Source organism: Prionailurus viverrinus, chromosome A1 (genome assembly GCF_022837055.1).
Source record: "Prionailurus viverrinus isolate Anna chromosome A1, UM_Priviv_1.0, whole genome shotgun sequence".
Classification (NCBI taxonomy): Eukaryota; Metazoa; Chordata; class Mammalia; order Carnivora; family Felidae; genus Prionailurus; species Prionailurus viverrinus.
Window position 1 is genome coordinate 88,620,611 of NC_062561.1, and position 19,328 is coordinate 88,639,938.

At 53.7% G+C, this 19,328-nt stretch overlaps 1 long non-coding RNA gene across 1 annotated transcript; it reads right to left on the reverse strand.

Moving 5' to 3' along the window:
• Window positions 1-1,773: 1,773 nt before the first annotated feature.
• LOC125171933 (uncharacterized) lies at window positions 1,774-3,888 on the reverse strand. Its single transcript, XR_007154516.1, has 5 exons — window positions 3,569-3,888; window positions 2,807-2,926; window positions 2,478-2,664; window positions 2,259-2,399; window positions 1,774-2,087 (listed from the first exon to the last, which is right to left on the reverse strand). It is a non-coding gene; the product is annotated as an uncharacterized LOC125171933 (long non-coding RNA).
• Between the last annotated feature and the right edge of the window lie 15,440 nt (window positions 3,889-19,328).

Genomic DNA, 19,328 nt, shown 5'->3' on the forward strand with positions numbered 1-19,328 from the left:
GCCAGGACCACAGCCCTCCACCCAGCAGCAGGGTCTGCAAGCCCTGGGAAGCCTCACTGCCTGTAGGACACCCAGCTCCAGGGCGTTGCTGGAGCCGTTGCCCTTTGTCAATCACCCAGAGTGTGGTCCATGCTGGACATGCAGGCAGGTTCTGGGGAACACACATGCACACACATACATGTGCAAATATGCAATCTCACACCAACAGTTGTGCACATGCAGACATATGCACACAAGATGCTCACACACACAGCTGCACGCACAGGGCCATCACTTTCTCTCTCTGGACTTTGAGCCACAGCTGCCTCCACACCCATCCCCCTCTTGGTCTGCTGATGGTCGGCCCTGAGTCCAGTCACACAGGCTTCCTCTGTGCAATGTCCAGCCCTCAGGTGAATTCCTGTCCCCATAGAGAGAGCAAGACTGTCCCGCACGCATCACCCCACCCAACAAATGCCAGCCAAGCTTAATTGTCACCTACGCACTCTCGCTCCAGTCTTTGGGGGCTCTGGGGGCCTGGGCCTGGGGTCAAGAAGCAGGAAAGGTAGGGCTCATCCCTGTGAGGGCAACCAGCCCAGGTCACACCACAGAAGCATTTGAGACGGGATCTGAGCCCAGGGGAGTGGGTGTCAAAGCTGGGCCTTCACACTTGTGTGCACACAAGTTCACCATCAAGTGCTGCATCTCTGGAGTTAGGACTGCCTCATGGCCCCAGATACTCCTGATTGGGTGGCCCACGGATGAGGGTGTGGAGCAGGAGCCCAGGTCCAGCCTCTCAGGAAAGGACTGGCTGCAAGGAGCTGGGTGGAGGTCAGGAGGAGGAGGGTCCAGCACTCTGTGTTAGTGGGGACACCACCCAGGACACACACATCCTGCACATGGGGGACTGAGGCCTGAGCAGGGATGGTAAATGAGAAGCAGGGACCCTTGGCGGGGAATAGGAGTGGAGGTGAGGCCAAGCTGCCAGGGGTGGTTGAAATGCATGGGCAGGACCAGCCGGGTGGAGCTGGAGCCCAGGGACACACCCAGGCAGGTGGACCTTTGCGGGGAGGGTACAGTCTCACCAACAAATAATGCAGGGATGACTGCATAGACCCCTTCCTCAATTTAACTCCCTAAACACACCAGAACGAATCAGACACAAAACCATGAAGCTCTTAGAGTAAAACGCAGGGGCAAATCTTTATGACCTGGAATTTGTCATGGATTCTTGGATATGACACCAAAATCACAAGCCATACAAGAAAAATACCCCAGTTGGACTTCATGCTGACCCCAAAGTCAGTCTAGGAGCTGGAGAAGAGACAGACAGGGCCAAGGCAGACGGCCATTGGAGTCACCCTGGGCTGTTGGCTTCCCCTGATGCATGCCAGGCTGCTGCCTGATGGTGGGGCCCAGGACTTGGCAGGACCTGTGTGCAGGTCAGTGTCCTAGGCCACCCCTGGCCTGCCCAGCCCCATCCCCCACCCCAGGTGTGCCCCATCATCATCCTGGGTGTGCCCCACCCCCACCCCAGAGGTGCTCCATCCATCAGCCTAGGTGTGACCCACCCCCACCCCAGGTGTGCCCCACCCCAACCCCAGGTGTGCCCTATCCCCACCCTAGGTATGCCCTACCCCCCACCCCAGGTGTGCCCCATCCATCAGCCTGGGTGTGCCCACCCCCACCCCAGAGGTGCCCCATCCATCAGCCTAGGTGTGCCCCACCTCCCACCCCAGGGGTGCCCCATCCCCCACCCAGGTGTGCCCCACCCCCACTCCAGGCCCATGTAAGCTCAATGATGCCATCTCAGTGCCTCTGGCCACCCCTCAAGCCTCAGCACATGAGGCCTCCAGTTCCAGGCCCGTACACAATGCGGTATTCTCTTTTATCTTCCTTGACTCCTCCCCCACACCCCTGTCCCTCACTGTGCCCTCCAGACCCATAGGAGAGTCCTAGGCACAGAGCTGTGACAGGAAGCCACTCCCTGGCTGTGGGTCACGTGAAGCAAGGAGAACTCTGTTTTCGGAATGGGAGGGTTGGGTCTCAGTAGCCACGTGCTCTTCTGGAGAAGGACTCACATGTGCACAGGTTTCAGGGTCAGCAGCCTAAAATGTGGAGCCCTGGGGTGGCTGGGGTTCTGGTCGCAGACTGCTCTGGGGCCCAGGAATCTGTGTCTGTACCTCACAGCCCAGGTAAGGCAGGAGCCCTCAGAGTTGGGGGTGTTACTTTGGTCTGGGGGGACCCCCTCCCTCTGCACCCCCACACCCCCTGCTGACCTGCTGGCGCAGATGAGGCTCTTGAATGGAGGGTGCCCAGAGGACCATCCCTTATCTGGAGACACACACGGGAGCCCTCCTGGACCAGGCAGACCCTTTGTGGGGAGCCCTCGGGGCACAGGTGTTTGCTGGGAAAATCTTCTGCAAAAGGAGTTGTCTCTGTTTGCTTTTAAATCAGTACTTTCCACTTACTTTCTGTATTCAGAGGCCATTATATACCTTTGAGGGTCTCAAGCATCCTGGCACGTCCTGGGAAAAGTTGTAGGTCCCCTCACTGTGGGGCAGGGTCTGACCTGTCAAGTCCTGCTGGGAGATGATGTACCTCTGACATCCAAGGAGCTTTGCAAGTGGGCTGGGAAACACATTCAGATGCAGACACAGGCTTGTACACGTGGATCCGAAAGCACTGCATATGTGGGTCCATGCACACAGAGAGATGCATGTAGATGCATGTACAGAGAGGTACATATGCCCATGCACACATAGGTAGACAGGCATGCACATGTAAGTCTACACACACACATCCATGCACACACAGAGACACACACCTGTACACACAGATATCCACACGCTTCTGGGCGGTCTGTTTCCTCCTTCCTGAGCTGTACTGGGCTGGGCTGGGAGAAGAGCACTAGGAACCTGTCCTCAGGAAGCCCACACTCTGGATGCTAAAACGGGATTACCCCCGAGAAGGGCTTAAGGAGACCACCTCCCCAGATGCTTGACCTCCTGAGGCTGCTCCAACTCCCTCCCCAGGTGCTCCACCTGCCTCCCTAGGTGCTCCACCTCCCTCCCAAAGTGCTCCACCTCCCTCCTCAGATCCTCCACCTGCCAACCTAGGTGCTCCACCTCCCGTCCCAGGTGCTCCACCTCCCTCCCCTGATGCTCCATCTCCCTCCCCAGGTGCTTCACCTCCCTCCCCAGGTGCTTCACCTCCCTCCCCAGATCCTCCACCTGCCACCTCAGGTGCTCCACCTCCATTCCCAGGTGCTCCACTTCCCTCCCCTGATGCTCCACCTCCTTCCCCAGGTGCTGCACCTGCCTCCCCAGGTGATCCACCTCCTGAGGTTGCTCCACCTCCCTCCCCGGATGCCCAACCTCTCTCCCCGGGTGTCCCACCTCCCTCCCTGGATGCTCCACCTCCCTCCCTGGGTGCTCCACCTCCCTCCCCGGGTGCTCCACCTCCCTCTCCGGGTGCCCCACCTCCCTCCCTGGGTGCTCCACCTCCCTCCCCAGGTGCTTTACCTCCCTCCCCAGGTGCTCCACCTCCCCAGGTACCCCACCTCCCCAGGCAGCCAGCGTGGACCTACGTGAACCTGAGGCAGACTGTCCAGCTTCACTCATTAAATACTTTTGCATAAAGTCCTGGAGCATATGGGTTTGCATTCCATTTGTTGGGTGGGGAAGACAGGATGTAGACAAACAGATGATGTGAGTTCCGTAAAGACTCTGGGAGGATCCGGATCGCATGATGACAGGAACCTGTCCCAGGACCATCCTGGTCACCGGGTGGGGTTCTCACCCCAGTCAGTGCCTCTCTTCCTCTTCAGCTTCTCCTGGCTGCTGGTGGCATCTGTGGGTCAGGCACTTGTACTTGCCCTGGTCTGAGGCCCCAGCTGTGGTTGCCCTCCTGCAGTGTGAGTGCAGGGGCCGGCCTGACCAGAACAACACACCCACTCACAAGAGCTTCCCCTCACTGAACAGATGGCCAAGCTGGAAAGCACCCGGAGAGGCCAGGAAATGCCTGCAATCACATGTCCACACAGCTGTGACCGTGTCTGGGCTGCCAACCCTTCTTCCATCCCAGCAAAGGGATGAGATGGAGACACAAGGGGGTGTCCAAACATGAGCCCCCCACCCTTCTCAACATACGCTCTTTGATCTCCCAGCCATATTTGGCCCCCCAAACAACAGCCCCCACTGGCCCAGCGATGGCCCTTGTAAATGCCAAAGTCACAGCATCCACCTGGGGCATGAGAGACACCAGGCACAGGCTGTGTGAGCCATAGAGGCCTCAGGAGGGAAGCCCGTTCTGTCACCCAGAGCACCACTGTGGGACATGGCTTGCCCTGTGCCACTCATAAATGTGGCTCAGAGGGGGGTCCTACTGGTGGCTTCTGTCCTTCACATGGTGATGCTGTGAAAAGATGCCAGATGGGAGCCTGGCACCTGCCCACCTCGGAAATGAGAGGTGACCACACATCCTTCGGTCCAGGCACATAGTGAGCGACTTAGGAGCACTGCTGTTGTTTATATTATTGTCATTGGTTTTCTCTCAGCCTTTCTTCCTGCTGTCTGATGTTGCTCTCCTTTTCTCCGATTTTCTGTCTTGTAGTTAATTTTCAGAGATATCTCACTCATTCTTTACAGGCTGTTTTAAAAACTTGGGACAAGGTGCACTGAGTGCTGTGTGTTCATGCCTGTCAACATGTTTCTGTGCGTATGTGTGCTTCTGCACCGTCTGCAGGCCGCGTCATGTCTGTGTGTTTCCAGGTGTCCGCACCTTTCCGTGGAATCCACAGGCCTCTGTGTGCACGCACACACACACGAATAAATAACTTCATAAGTACATCTGGGTCGGTGGGAGATGGAGAAGTCCCAGGCAACTCTCTCACATTGTTTTTAATGGGTTGGCCCGTGTCCCAGGAGCCCATGTGACGGAAGGCCATGCTTGCATGGAGTGGCCACCAGAGGACATTGGGACACGACACTTTCTCCGGCCCAGCTCCATGGGCAGGGGTCTGTGTGGCAAAATGCTGAATACACAGACACATAGCACGTTACAAATGCACCTAACATCATAGTAAGACAGAACAGTGGCCTGCAACCCATGGCAGGCATTGGTAGCCCAGGGCATACATGGCTCCTGGCATGTGGATATCTAGATTCACACTTGCCATGTCTGCAAGCCACAGTTTTGCCTGAAAACAACCTCCCTTTCCTGATGTAGGTGAAAAAGCAACTAGAGAAGAAAACTACTTTCCAACATGAATTCCTCCTTCCTCCTTCTCACAAGGAATGTCGACTGTCGTAGTCTTGGGAATGTCACCCCACCCTCAGGGCCCCCGGGCAGAACGTGTCTGCACAGGAACTGCTAAAGTGGCTCTTCAGTTATCCCTTGAAGAAATCACTGCAATTGAATTGTCCACACATCAATACAATAAAAATGAACAAGTTTCTGGGTTTCAAGTCAGTCTGTGTAATGAGACACTTACTATTGTGTTTAAACTGTAACCTTTACCCAGATGTGGAGAAAGAGGCTGATTCACCAGCAAGTCCCCGCTACAATGTTCCTCATTGGTCACAGCGAATTAAGTATTTTGGCTCTTAAACTCCCCTTGCGATATCAAGACACATTTTAAACTCATCCAGAAGCTCCAGAGGACAGGAAGCTTGTGTTGCAAAACTCTGCACAGCTGCTCTCATTGTTAATTACAGATGCTACAAGCCAGCTGGGAGAATCCAGCACAGGCAGGCACCCCCGAGCCATCTCTAATCTACCCAGACACTGGGCTCCAACACGTGTGGGTCACAGAAGTACCAGGCCGGTGCCAGGACAGCAGCCCGCAGTGCCACCTGCCCTGTCCCCACCTCAAAGAGGGACCCAAACAGCCCCATGTGTAAAAGTCTGTTTCTCCCACCAACTCTTCAGCTTACTCACGTCCGTCCAGAGATGGGACAGGTGCACATTTCCATGCCTGTCTGGAGTCACACCTCAGCCTCCCAAGGTTCTTTTGCCCCGGTTCCTGGCCTGCTTTGCCTCCAAAACACCATTTAGGTTCCCTGACCTTTATTCCAGTTTTCAGTGTTTGGTACACATGCTTTTATTTTAAGACAGATACACTGTTAATTAGCTGGTTGGCACATTCATTTATTACCCGGGATCCTCATTATTTGCAGATTCTGTATTTGTTAATTTTTCTGCTTTTTTATTCAGATTTCCTTCAATGTCTGGCAACTTGCTTGGCCCCTTTCAGTGAAGACCTGGAAACAGGAGTGGAGTTGGGGAGAAGTGCCCACCCCCTGGGCAGATGGCTCTGTGCACAGGGCCTGCCTCTCCGTGTCACTCCATGTTTTGGCTCTCAGCCTGAAGTCCTGGGTGGCCTCAGCAGGTGACTCTCCTTCTGGCCTCAGCTTCCCTCCCTTCTGTCAGGGGATGGGGATTGAACCAGGGGTCTCTCCTCTTTCTAAAACTTCTGTAGCCCTTCTCTCCTTCAGCTCTGTGCAGACATCAGCCCCCCTGTCCTCAGAGGGAAGCTGGTCCTGAGCCTGCCTGTGGCTGTGACAGAGCACCGTGTTTCCTGCTTTGGGGAGGAACCAGCAGCACTCGGGGAGGATGGGGCTGAGACCGGAGGCCATGCGGGTCCTGCACCCCCCCCCCCAGAGCAGGGCTGAGGAGAGGGCCCCATCGGGAGGACTGCTGTGGCTGCCACATTCTCCATCTTTCTCCCATCCTCAGCAGGATGTCCAGGCCTGGCCACCGGAGTGACATGCTGCCCTCGTGGGTTCACAGAGAAATCCTGGGAGGCAATGCTGGCCATGATGGACTCCTGCCGGCCACAGAGAGTGAGGGGCTGCAGCTCCTGTCTTCCAGAAGAGATTCTCTGGGGGGTTCCTTGGGGCCGTGGGTACCTAAACAAGTCAGAGGGACATGTCACATGTCTGGCCTGGTGTCCCCAGCCCTCTCCACCTTTCCAGAGCTTACCTGGGTGACGGTCACGTGCGGGCCCTGGGCTGAACCTGGGAGTGGCCTAGTGAGTACAAAGTCCCTGTACTGTGGAGGGAGAACACAGGAAGCTAGTGCGGGTCTTGCTACCAAGGACACGTGCACCCTTGTTTGACAATCCGGGTGAAGGATCCAGCCACTGGGAAGGCACTTTGGCTGATGCATTGGGACCCTGCTTCCACTAGATGTCCTTGGGTCCAAGAGTTGGGCATTGGGTGGGGCACAGATTGCTGGCCTGCCACCGGCACTGGCCACCTGGCCTGTGGCTCACACTGGTGAGTGGTCTGGAGGGTGCAATGCCACCCGCAGATTCAGGCATAATCCTGCTCAGAGGACGGCCAGGGTGCCACCAGGGGCCAGACCAGCTGCTCACCCACAGGAGGAACCAGAGCCAATGAGCATCTACACCACATGCCAGGCCTGGCTCCAGGGAAGCATGGGGGGTGACAAAACTGAAGTCCTGCCAACTTCTATCTCCCGAACTGACACCAGTGTACTCCATGGGTAGGGCACACCACCCAGACACGCCCATACACGTATATACTCTGATGCACACCCCCGAGCCTGCTGGGGCACACCACCCAGACACACCCACACACGTATATACTCTGATGCACACCCCCGAGCCTGCTGGGGCACACCACCCAGACACGCCCACACACATATATACTCTGATGCACACCTCCAAGCCTTCACACACCCATGCACACACTCACATACACCCCCACACCCTAAACCTTCACATACCTGTGTACACACTCATCCACATATATACCCCACGCCCTCAACCCCTCCCACACCCGTGCATACCCACACACATGCCCCACACCCCAAACCTTCACACACACATGCACAAACTCACACTCACATACCCCCACACGCCCAAAGTCACACACATCAAAACCTACAGACACCCAAATCTACACATGGAGTCATAAATCCATGCACATGTATACATACACACCCAAGCTCTCATATACAACTGTGCACACACACATACACACCCAAACCCACACACGTACACATGAAAACACATACTCTCACAGACCCAAACCCATGCATACACACCCATACTCTTATTCATGTGCCCAAATTCATGCACACACACATATACAAACACACACACACACACACACACACACACACACACATGCGATGCACACACACCACGTGCCCTGTGAGGTGTCTCCACCCAGGACCAGGAACACGGCCAGCAATGCACTGAGAGAGCCTGGTGAGCTACAGGGCAGTACCCTCTCCCACAGTCCCTGAGTCAGGTTCGCCCTCCCCTTCCCACCCATGCTGCTGTCCCACTGCACCCACACAGTACCAAGCATGTGTCCCCTGACCAAATCCAGCTCTGGAGTCAGGAGGGAAAGAGGCCAGTCCTGGGCAGGGCTCCTGGTATGTCTCCTGTGCAAACACTGGTGACCACGGCCCAAGGAGCAGAGGTTAGGGACAGAGGAGGCCATAGGTCTGGTTAGAAGGTGGGACCCTCTGTGAGGAGACGGAAGCCTGCAGCGGTGAGCTGGTGACCACCTGGGCACAGCCTGTGTGCAGATGTGCTTGTGTGGAGGGCTCCACAGTGTTGGCGCACCTCTGTCACCTCCGTTTCTGTGTCCAGATCACCCCTTGGGACTTGACCCTGTCTTCCTGCTGAGGCTTGCAGCCTGGAAGGTGTAGGGAAGATCTCCCTCCTGAAGACAGTTCAGCACCCACCCATTTCCCACCTTCCACACGTGCAGTGTTCCAGCTGCCAGGAGACTCTCCCACTCTATCCCCTGTCTGTCCTCCTGGATGCCCTCTGTCCACCCAGGTCCAAATCCCTGCTGTCTGCCCACTTCTTGGGCCTCGCCACAATGCCCCTTCTGCTATTGGCTCAGTCCTGCACCTTCCCAGGGCTCTGGAGGGCAGGGTCCAGGTGTGCCACTCACAGAGGTCTGTGCTCCACAAATGAACGAGCGAATCACTTCCTCCAGCACAGAACTTATCCTGACCCTTTCAGCCCCATGCAGACAGCAAGCAGGGCTATGTCAGCATGGGCCTCATTCTGCCTCTCACTTTTATCGGACTCAGAACATAAGGAAAGAATCAAGCTTTGAAGGAGGTATCATTTCCAAAGCTAAGCAAAGATTTTTGTTTTGGAAACTTCTCCTTTGAAAATCACGGAAAGCCGGTGCTGACAGGCACGCTCTCCTCTGAATCCAGAGTGATTTGTTTATTCAGGCCGCACGCTCTCTGGGATGGCATCTGGAGATAGACGTCTGCTTTTGGTGAGAGTGTGTGACTTCGATGGTGCCTGGCATGCAGCGTCAGCCTCGCGAGCGCCAGCCGCCTTTCTAAAACAGGAGGCTGGTCGGGGGTGAGCGCCCAGGGTGGAGCCCTTCCACGGAGACTGGGGACTGTGCTTGTCTCCTCACAGTCCTCTTCTCTACAGGAGGGGGACGCAGGCACGCCCACCCCTCCTCCCCCCAGATCCCCCTCAAGCCTTCTGACTTTCTGCCTCCTGCCCCCACCCCAGGAGACACTCCTGGGCTTGGAGGTGCACGCGAACTGGGGCTTCAAGGGTTAGGACAGTAAAGGTGCACCTGGGGGGCTCAGTCAGTTAAGTGTCAGACTCGGGCTCAGGTCGTGATCTCAGAGTTCGTGGGTTTGAACCCTGCGTCTGGCTCTGTGCTGACAGCTCAGAGCCTGGAACCTGCTTCGGATTCTGTGTCTCCCTCTCTCTGCCCCTTCCCCACCCCTGCTCACTCTCTGTTTCCCTCTCTCTCAAAAACAAACAGACAAACAAACAAACAAGCAAACATTAAAAAAAAAAAAAAAGATTTAGGGCAGTAAAAAGCAGCTTCTCCAGAGGCACAGCCCTCAGGAACCAGGCCTCATGCAGCCACAGCCCTAAGCAGGGTTTGGCACCAACTGTGTGCCGCCCACTTTAACCTGGGCAGTTCCCTGTAGGGTGGCAGAGGAATCCAGCTGCAGTGGGTTTTCCTGATGTACTCACGCACTAATCGGGACTTCCAGTGTCCCCTGTGGGCCTGCCTGGGCCTCGCCCCGGACACTGATGTGCCATAGCCACCTGTCCTGCCTCGCTGTCTCCCGCCTGCTCTTTTAAAAAAATTTTTAAAAACATTTATTCATTTTTGAGAGACAGAGAGAGACAGAGCATGAGCAGGGGAGGGGCAGAGAGAGAGAGGGAGACACAGAATCTGAAGCAGGTTCCAGGCTCAGAGCTGTCAGCACAGAGCCGACGCAGGGCTTGAACTCACGAACTGCTAGATCATGACCTGAGCTGAAGTCAGATACTCAACCGACTGAGCCACCCAGGCGCCCCTATCTCCCGCCTGTTCTTGCCCACAGAGAACCCAGGCAGTGGGCAAGCCCAGAGGCTGGGGTGCTCAGGACTTGGTCTCCATCAGACACTGCGGCCTGCAGTAGCGGGTGCCTGCCTCTCTCGCCCATGCATCTGCAGGGCTGAGGGACCCTGTGGAGCAGAGTAAGCTCCAGAGAGGCCTGGCCCCTCAGGCCTCTGTCTCTTCCCACCCTCACCCCCCACTGCACTGCTGTGCCCACAAACAGTGATGTCCCCTCTTGGACCCCACTCACTCCTGGGCCCACCATGACTTCCCATCTGTCCAGGCTTCATTGCTATAAACACCATGCACCACAACAGAAACCACCCCATTGAAAACATGCCAGACACGTGGAACACATCGGCAGGTTTCCATGGATGGGACCGGTGTCCACTGGCCCATCGCCGTGAGCCCCCAGCTGCACCTCCCTGGCCTGCTGCAGGTCCTGGTCTGCCTGTCAGCCTGTGGTCAGCCTGCCCGGAGTGACAGGAGGGAGTTCCTGCTGAGCTGATGGAGGCACAGGGACTCCTCACCCGCCAGGCCGCTGCCCCCACAGTGGGCTCCATTGTGCTCTTGCTGTCTCTTCGGCCATGTGGGGGAAAGTAGGGGGCTTCTTCAGGGTTGTAGCTCTAAGGGTCCTGGAACAGGACAAGGAGCAGAGAGGCAGTGGTGACCTGGGCCAGGGGCTCTGCTGGTTGAGACATGGGTTCTGTAGGGTCTGCACATTGTAGATGCAGAGGCGGGAAGTGACTTTCCCCAACAGTGAGAAGGGTCACTGAAGGTGGAGGTGTCCACTCCCTGTGGGTACATGAGGAGTGAGAGCTGGACCACAGCTCTCCTGGAAACAGAAGGGCAGATCCCAAGATTCCCCCAGTATCCCAGCTCTGGTGCACACACAGCTGTTCCCAGTAACTCGGTCCAATAATAATGAGACGATGCTGTGACGAGATTCTGCAGATGGAATCAAGGTCCCAGATCAGGGCACTGTCCAGGTGGGCCTGCCCTCATCACATGAGGTCCTTTATAAGCAGACTTTTCAACTGCTGGTCACAGAAGGGGAGTCTGAGATTCCCAGCATGAAAAGATGCTGGCATGACGATGGAGGGGGTCATGGGGCGAGGAATGCAGGTGACCTCTAGGAGCTCAGAGCGGCCCAGCTGACAACCAGAGAGGAAAGGGTGGCCTCAGTGCCACTGCTGCAAGGAGCTTGATTCTGCTCGAAGGAGCCCAGATGACGCAGCTCGGCCAACAGCCTGCTTGCAGACTTCTGGCCTCCAGACCCAGGAGACAGCACATTCCTCTTGTGTCCACCCACCCAGTTTAAGCACTTTGCTATGGCAGCCACAGGAAACTGACACAGATCCTCTTACCAGGACGTGGGGCACCACTGTCATAACACCTAAAAACGTGGAAGTGGCTTGGGAATTGGGCAGCGGCTTGAGATTCTTGAGACACATAAGAGAAAATCCCAGGCTGCCGTGAACAGACTGTTGGTGGAAATGTGCTGTCAGAGCGCCAGTGGGCACTCTGAGATGGGGGGAGGGGCACTTGTCACAGCAGCAGAGTGAACTGTGTCTGGCTGAACTGTGTCCTCCTGTTGGACGCAGGGCAGAACTTGAGAGCCGTGACCCTGGGAGATTCCTGGGCCAGGGGAGAAAGGTGCATCTGGTTTGTAGTGAGGTGGAGAGAGATGGGGGAAGACAGCAGCTCCTGAAGCTTTGGGACGTCCTCAGCCGGTCCAGGTGGCACCCACTCGGGGGTGGGAACGCATGTCCCTGAGAGACCCTCCATGTGGCTCACAGGTGTCCAGGCCTCTCCGCACAGGCCAGGAGCAGAGGCAGTCCAGCCAGGACCACGTTCTGATGGTGTGGCCCACCGGGTCTCAGAGAACGTAGTATCAGTAGAAATACTTCGTGCTTAGACTGGAAGGGACCAAGGGAAATGGGCTGTTGCATTTCCAGAGTTGCACAGGAGGAAAACAGGCTGTGGACCCGTGCTGCCCTTCAGGAAAAGGCTGAATGACTCCAAGAGCACAGAGCACAGCCTTGATTCACAGAGGATTGCTCTCATGCCTTGAAACCCACTGGAGCTCACCCTGCTGGATTCTGATATTTCTTGGGACTCTTTTCCAACCCCCACCCCCGACTCACTGCCTTTCTAAGTAGAGTTTCTTTTTTAGAGCAGTTGTAGGTTCATAGCAAAATTGAGTGGAAGGTACAGAGATTTCCCAGACATGCCCTGACCCCACACCAGAGATGTGCCTTTATTCAGAAAGGAACCCATGCTGACACATCATTGTCACCCAAAGTGCACCGTTTCCAGTAGGGTTCAGTCTTGCTGCTGCGCATTCTGTGTGACAAGTGTATCCACCACTGCAGCCGTATCTCACACAGTGTGTGACGTCACCGCCTTGACAGCCCAGCCCTCCTGCACCCTGAGTCATCCCTGGCCCCCCCTAGTCCCCTGGATTGGCTCCTTTCACTTAGTGATACGTGGTTAAGGTTCCCCATGTCCTTTAACGGCTGGGTGGTGCGTTTCTCTTTAGCACTGAGTGCTGTAGGGTTGTCTGGATGGACCACTGTTCACATATCCATTCAGTCCTTTGGATAATAGTCCTTTATCAGGTGTGCCTTTTACATTTTCTCCCAGGCGGTGGCTTGTTTTCTCACTCTCTTGACAGTGTTTTCCACAGAACAGAAAGTTTTAATGGTAATGAACTCCAGCTTATCCATTCTCTTTCATGGACTGTGCCTTCATTGTTGGGTTTTAAAGGCCTCACCACACCCAAAGCCTTTTGGGTTTTCCCCCATGTTATCCTCTAGGAGTTTCATGGTTGCATGTTTTATATTTGGGCCCATGATCCATTTTTGAGTTAATTTTTGTGTAGGATATAAGGACTCTGCCTAGATTTTTTTTTTCTTGGCATGTAGATGCCCAGCACCACTTCTTGAAAAGATTATCTCTGCTCCATTGTATTGCCTTTGCTTTTTCGTTCAGAATCTTTTGGCTGCATGTTTCTGGGTCTATGTCTGGGCGCTCTGTTCTGTTCCAGTGACCCACTTGTCTATTCTTCCACCAACAGCACACTGTCTTGATTGCAGTCGCTTTGTAGTGAGTCATGAAGTCAGGTAGTGTCAGTCCTCTGTTCTCATTCAATACTGAGTTGCCTTTTCTGAGTCTTTCACCTCTGAAAAGACACTTCAGAATCAGTTTGTTGACATCTGGGATTTTAATTGGGATTGCACTGAATCTATAAATCAAGTTTGGAAATACTGACATCTTGACAGTATTGAATTTTACATGCAGACAAAGACAGTTTTCCCTCCTTTCCAATCAGTATACTTTTCTTATCTTATTGCATTAGCTAGGACTTCCAGTGCGACGTTGAAAAGGAATGGCGAGAGGGAACACCTTGCCTCGTTCATGACCTGAGCAGGAAAATTTCTAGTTTCTCACCATTAACTATGATGTTAGCCATAGATCATAGATTTTTTGGTAGCTGTTCTGTATGAAGTTGATGAAGTTTCCCTCTGTACCTAGTTTACTGGAAGTGTTTTTTTTTTTTTAAATCATGAATTGGTGTTCGATTTTGTCAAATGCTTTCTCTACATCTATTGATATGATCATGTGGTTTTTCTGTAGAATGTTGATGTGATGAATTCTATTAATTGATTTTTGAATGGTGAACCAGCCTTGCATACCACTTGGTCATGGTGTATAATTATTTTATGCATTATTGGATTTGGTTTGCTAACATTTTGTCAAGGATTTTTGCATCGATGGTCATGAGAGATATTTGTCTGTAGTTTCCTTGTAATGTTTTTGCCAGATTTGTGTTAGGGTAATGCTGCCTCATAGAATGAGTTAGGAAGTATTCTCTCTGCTTCTATCCTCTGCAAAGAGACTGTAGATAATAAGGTAAATTTCTCCTTATATATTTAGTAGAATTCACCAGTGAACCCATTGGGGCCTGGAGCTTTCTGTTTGGGGAAGCTATGAAATCACTGATTCATTTTCTCTAATAGAAATGGGTCTATTCAAATTGTTTATCTTTTTTAATGGGCATTTGGCAGATTTTTCCTTCAAGGAATTGGTCCATTTCATCTAGCTTATTACATTTGTGGCCACAGTTGTTCATAATATTTCTTTAGTATCATTTTAATGTTCATGGGATCTGCTTCTCTACAGGTAAGGTGATTTTCTCCCTTTGGCTTTTTTCAAGATTTTTTCTTTATCTTTGATTTTCTAAAGTTTGATTGTGATATGCCTAGGTTTAGGTTTTTTTGTTGTTATTTTGTTTTTGCATTAATCCTGTTTGGTATACTCTGAACTTCCTGAATCTGTGGTTTGGTGCCTAGCATGAATTTGGAGGGAAATTCTCACTCAGTGTTGCTTCAAATGTTTCTTCTGTCCCTCTTCCTCTTGGTTCTCTGTCTGGTCTTTCCCTTCCATATGTACACTTTGCCTTTTGTTGTCCCACAGTCCTTGGATAATCTGGGTTCTCTGTTTTGCAGCCTTGTTTATCTTCGCTTTCATCTTGGAAATTTTTATTGACACATCCCCAGGCTCACAGATTCTTCGGCTGTGTCCCCTCTATGGATAAGCCTGCCAAAAGCATTCCTCATTTCCACTATAGTGTTTTTGACCTCTAGCATTTCTTTTTTATTCTTTCTTAGCATTTCTATCCCTCAGTATACATTACCTACCTGTTCTTGCGTGCTCTCTACTTTATCCAGTAGAGTCCTTAGCATATTAATCACAGCTATTTTAAATTCCTGCTCTGATAATTCCAACACAACTGCCTTGTCTGGTTCTGATGCTGCTCTGTGTCCTCAAATTGTGTTTCTTATCTTTCAGTGTGCCTTGTGTTTTTTTCTTGATGGTGACAGACATGATGTACCAGGTGAAAGAAACCACTGTAAACAGGACTTTAGTGATGTGGTGAGCAGGTCAGGCTCTGGTAGACTCATTTCTCCGGAAGATGGGCCAGTGCTCTGGTGTTTTGTGGTGACTACTTTCCCCTCCCTGTCAGGAGCATGAGCGGACGTCTCCTCCAGTCTTCGCTGTGATAGCCTGCTGGAGTCCTCACTCTCAGACTTGTCCATGCTGAGCCTCCAGCAACCTGTCCCATACAGTGTAGTTTTTCACGCCTGGGCACTGGTTCCCAAGGGGGTTTCTGGTTTAGTAGGTTGTGATTCTCTGGGCTCACCTGTCTCCAGATTTGGGGGCAGTGGTTTGCCCTGTGACCTCATTTCTCTGAGGGACTAAAGGAGAGTTGTGTTTTCAGCTTGTTCAGCTTTTGTCTGGATGTGAGGATGGGGTAGCAACTTCCCAGCTCCATGAGTATGAGATCAGAACAGGAACTCTGGAAACCTTTCTAACTTCTGTGTTTTTCTCTTGGGCTAGGGACAGTCTGCTACTCTTGCCCTATGCCTGTCCCACCAAGTAGTTTGGAGATGATGGAGAGGAATTTTGCCCCAGGGGGGACCATACTGAGTCTCTCCCCCACCAGATTGAGGAGATTCACATAACGAGCCAATGATATTTAGATGACACTGAACAAAGATGATGGGTAAAAAGATGAGACTTTTGAGGATGTTGGGATGGAGTGAATATATTTTGTAGGTGGGCCAAGTGTGAGTTCAGGAGGAACCGAGGGCAGCCTATAATGGTCTGACTTATTGCTCTCAAAAAGATATGTCCCAGTCCTGATTCCAGGAACCTGCAAATGTGACCTTACTTAGAAAAAAATGTCTCTGCAGATGCAGTTAAGGATGTTGAGATCACGTGGGGTCATTTGCTGGGCACTAAATCCACTGACAAGTGTTGATAGACACACAGTGGATGAGGCAGCAATGCCACAATGTTGGGGGGATGGGCACATGCAGCTTCAGGCCACCATGAGGTGCACAGGCCAGAAGCAGTCTCCTCTGGGACCTTTGGGGGGAGCAGTACCCTGACCACACCTTGGCTTCAGATTCAGGCCTCCACACCTACGTGAGCATAAGCTCTATGGTTTCCCCCGACTTATTTGTAGTAGTTCCTTACGGAAGCCCCAGGAAAATCACACACCTCTATTTGCTTTTTGTTCAGTTTGCAGTCAGGCCACATGACAGGAGGAGACCCCACCCCAGGCTGTGAGGTCTGTGCACAGTGAGGGGTGGGTGGGTGGGGACTCTCCTCAGTCTGTGAGGTTTGCCGCACAGTGAGGCGTGGGCGTTGGGGAGACCCTGCCCCAGGCTGTGAGGTCTGTGCACAGTGAGGGGTGGGTGAGGGGGAGATCCTGCTCAGGCTGTGAGGTCTGTGCACAGTGAGGGGTGGGTTTTGGGGAGACCCCACCCCAGGCTGTGAGGTCTGTGCACAGTGAGGCGTGGGTGAGGAGGAGATCCTTCCCAGGCTGTGAGGTCTGTGCACAGTGAAGGGTGGGTGGGTGAGGGGGAGACCCTCCCCAGGCTGTGAGGTCTGTGTGCAGTGAGGGGTGGGTGGGTGAGGGGGAGGCCCTGCCCCAGGCTGTGAGGTCTGTGCACAGTGAGGGGTGGGTTTTGGGAGACCCTCCCCAGGCTATGAGGTCTGTGCACAGTGAGGGGTGGGTGAGGGGGGGGATCCTGGATCCTGTCCAGGCTGTGAGGTCTGCCCCCCCCCCCGCCCCACTAGGCAGTGTAAGAAGGGAGGCCTGACAGTGTTACCGGCAGCAGGGCTTGGACTGTGGGGCCTCCTGGGGTCAGGGTTTGAATACAGGACGGCAGGGTACCTACTTCCCCAGACCCAGAGCTCAGAGTGAGCTTGGACAAGATGCCATGATCTTCTTCCTCAGGACCTGAACACCCCTGCAAGCCCAGAAAGCCAGTGAGGCTGCAGGTTCAGGCACCTCCTGATTTGGGTTAGTCTCGAGGGATCACTGTTGCTACCCAGGGCATCTTGCTCTTCTTCCCCAGCTAATGCTCCAGCCCCTCTCTGTGACACCCTCTGTCAGGGCCAGGTCCTGTGTGGTCAAGCCAACTGGGAAGAAAGGTGGTCTGTGGGTTTAGCAGGAAGCCACCGACTACAGAAGGAAGCTAATTTTCTGAGATGGGGCATAGATGGTGGGTTTGGATCTGCACGCTGAGCAGCCTGCTGGTCTGGATCCTGCCCTGAGGGCTGAGACCCCTTCTCTTCTCTCCACACTGTCCTCCCAGAGTCTTTGGTCCCACTGGTCAGCTGGGAGGGATCTCATGCTCCAGAGGCCTCAGCGCTGTTCTGGGGTGCCTCTGTGAGCCCTCGGGGCAAGACCGCATGCGGGGCAGACCTGAGTGTCCGAATCATAGAAGTGCTTCCTCAGCACTTGGGGGTGGCTCCTGGGCTTGTCCTCTGACCCGTCTGCATCATCTTCCCCAGCTGTGATCTTAGCGCCTTGGCCACATTCAGAACCAGAGCTTCAGTTCACTGGACATTGTGGCCTGAGGTCCCACAGCAACAGCCAAGGGACGGCAGGAGGCTGTGCATTGCCTGACTGTCCTTGTTCACCTCAAAAATAAATAGATATTTTATCAGCAAAAATGGGTTTATTCAGGGATAACAGAGAGTTGCAGTTTAGGACATTCTAACGGTTTCTCATTGGCTGGGTTACAGAGGTGGCCTTCTTGTAGGAGATGCAACCCACACCTCTTCCTTTGGGGGGCCTGTAGCTGGTGATTCTTTCCAGTTGTGGATGCTTTGGTTGGGGTCCCCAAGGGGCAGGCTCCCCTTTCTGGCATCCCTGGCTAGTGTCGGAGTCCACGTTAGTGGGGCTTCTCTTTAATTTCACACGCTCACCTTACACAGTGTGGGATTAGTGCCATTGCTGCCCCTACACCTCCCAGAACATCTGCCCCCGAGTCTCCCAACAAGGGTCAGCCCTCCGGGCACCTGCTACACGGCCAGGCATGGGAAGAAAAGGCCACTGTGGGTGGGCACAGCCTTCTCCATGTCCAGCTGGGTTTCTGCACCCAGCAACCAGCTGATAGACACAAGCCCTTTGCTCATTCCGGGAAAGATGCTCCAAGCAGAAGGGTCAGCTGGGGAAAGTGAGTCACCAGTCCCCCATCCTGAGGGTGAGAGGAAATGGCAGAGGTGGGGACAGGAGATGTTGAGCAGAGTCTGAAGGACCCTGGGGCACCTGGTGGGGGAAAATGTGCCAGAGAGACAGGGTGGTGCCAGTGCCCAAGCTGCCCACTGGGAGAGCAGCTGCCCATGATGGCACACCAGCCACACTGAGGACATGCTTGTCCATGCCTGTGGGAGTCTGGTCCATGGGGCACAGTCTCTGGTCCTGCTCATAGCTCTCCACCTCTGCAGCCCGGGGGTCCTTACCTGGCAGCACAGCCTGGCTGTGCGTGGCTCTCTTGGGCTGGCAGGAGCTCCTGGGGCTGCAAAGCGATACCTTCCCACTGCTCCGGCCTGCTTGTGCTGAGGAAGCCTAGGAGCGAGACTGACCAGCCGTTTTGGGAAGCAGGACTACCCTTGCCTCCCGCCCTGCGGCTTTTCACTTTCAAAATGAATCAGGGAAAATTACCTCCTCAACAGGCCCACTGCTGTTCCAAGTTTCCAGATGGGTGCCAGAAGTTTGAAATATTATGTGGATGTGGAAATCAGTTGCAAATGTGAAAACTGACTACAATTTGTGTGTCTTTCAAGTTTTACTCAAACCTATGGCTAATAATTAAACTGGCAGCAATAAGGAGGGAGGGGGCTCCTCACAGGTGAGGCTGGTGGTCTCATGCCAGGGCTGACGCCCTGCCTCTGAGAAGGCATTTCATCAAAGTCCAAACCAAACCAAAGCCCCCACCCTAACTGACTGCATACAGTCACATTCCTTGTGTGTGCATGTGTCTGTGTGTTTGAAAATGTCTCCAGGATGTTCATCTTTTCCTCGGCTAAAATCTCTGTGTGTGCTCATTTGGGGCCTGCAGAGAAAATCACTTGTGGAATCCACATCAGTTGCTCCTCACTTTACTCCTCCCATTCCAAGCTCCGCCT